The sequence below is a fragment of the Euphorbia lathyris genome, chromosome 5 (genome assembly GCF_963576675.1).
Source record: "Euphorbia lathyris chromosome 5, ddEupLath1.1, whole genome shotgun sequence".
In the NCBI taxonomy this organism is placed as follows: Eukaryota; Viridiplantae; Streptophyta; class Magnoliopsida; order Malpighiales; family Euphorbiaceae; genus Euphorbia; species Euphorbia lathyris.
The window spans coordinates 70,859,584-70,861,307 of NC_088914.1; the positions used below are offsets into that span (position 1 = coordinate 70,859,584).

The window sequence follows — 1,724 nt, forward strand, 5'->3', positions numbered from 1 at the left end:
TTATCATATTGTGTCATTTTCGAGTAAACATGTCAACCTAATTCAATAAAAAAAAATCATGTATGAGTTTTTTGTCAACTAAAAATAACCTATTACCTGTTGAGCTAACTCATGAGTAAACATGTCAACCCTAATTTGATCAAATACTACAATTACCTATAAATTTCGTGTTGTGTGTAAATTTGTCGTTTTTAGACTGCTGCCATTAAAATTTGGATGATAGAGTTTGAAAAAAAAAATTAAATGGACCCTAAGTGGACCAGGAGGCAATTTCTTTAAATTGATAGTAGAACTTGTTTTGAGTTTGAGAACAAGAGAGAAAAAATGAGAATAGTGGGAGAAGCACACAATGTAAGGATTTTAGGGTCAGGGGAACAAGTGATAATACTATCTCATGGTTTTGGTACTGATCAATCAATATGGAAATTTGTGGTTCCATATCTACTTGAAAATTGCAGAGTTGTTTTGTACGATAATATGGGTGCCGGTTCCACTAATCCAGAATATTATGATTTTGATAGATATTCAAGTATGGAAGGTTTTGCTTTATGACTTGCTTGCTATCTTAGAAGAGTTAGAGGTGAAGTCTTGTGTTTTTGTTGGTCACTCAATCAAAAGCATGGTTGGTGCTCTTGCTTCAATTTCTCGTCCGGATCTTATCTGTAAACTTATCACTCTTTGTGGTACTCCTAGGTAAGATTTATCTAACTTCCAGTTTCTTTTTGTAGTGGAAGAGATTCAGGTGTGTTTCTGGTTGTATTAATACATAAAATTCAACTTAATTTGATGAAATTAAGCAGGGTATTGAATGACAAAGATTACACCGGAGGATTCGAGAAAGAAGAACTAGAAGAAATGTTTGAAGGAATGCGTTCGAACTACAGAGCATGGTGCTTAGGGTATGCTCCATTCCATTGATAGTAGGCGGAGACATGGAATCAGAGGCAGTTCAAGAATTCTCCAGAACTCTATTCAATATGAAACCAGACATAGCCTTGAGTTATGCCCAAGTTGTGTTCTCGAGCGACATGAGACATATTCTACCTATGGTGAAAGTTCCATGGCACATTTTGGAAAGCCCAAACGACATGAATGTTCTGCCTATGGCTTGTGAATATCTGCATCAAAATGTTGGGGGACCATCAGTTATTGAATTCACGCGTACAAGTGGTCACTTGCCTCAACTCACATCTCCGGATATTGTGATCCCTCTCATTCTCAGGTATATAGCATTTGATATCACTCAACCTGCTAAATAATTCATAGTGGTTTTCTATACGTGTATAATTAGACTTGATGTGTTTTTTCTGTTTTTTTCCCCAATAAATACTGTTTAAAGGGTTTATATGTATCAAATTCTAATATGTTTTGCCTAATAATATGTTCAAAGGGTTTATATGTATCAAATTCTAATCTGGTTTTGGCTAATATGTTTAAAGAGTTTATATGTATCAAATTCTAATATGTTTTTGCCTAATATGTTTAAAGGGTTTATTTATATGCTTGTCTAATATGAATGCATTGATTTTAAATGAAAGGAGTTCATCTTACCAAAGTTTTTAGAGAATTATGAAAAACTATTTTTTTCTTAATTAATAAAGTTAATTATTTATATCATTGTATGTGCATTAAGCAGTGTCTCTGTACTTGCAGGTGTCAAACACCTGAATAAGATGGATCAGATCACTTCACTCAAACTAGATGATAAATGCATACTGCCAAAA

General features: G+C 33.6%; 1 pseudogene; it reads left to right on the plus strand.

Annotated features, from left to right (window-relative positions):
* Positions 1-324: 324 nt before the first annotated feature.
* Positions 325-1,263, plus strand: LOC136231007 (probable esterase KAI2; annotated as a pseudogene).
* The last annotated feature ends 461 nt before the right edge of the window (positions 1,264-1,724 follow it).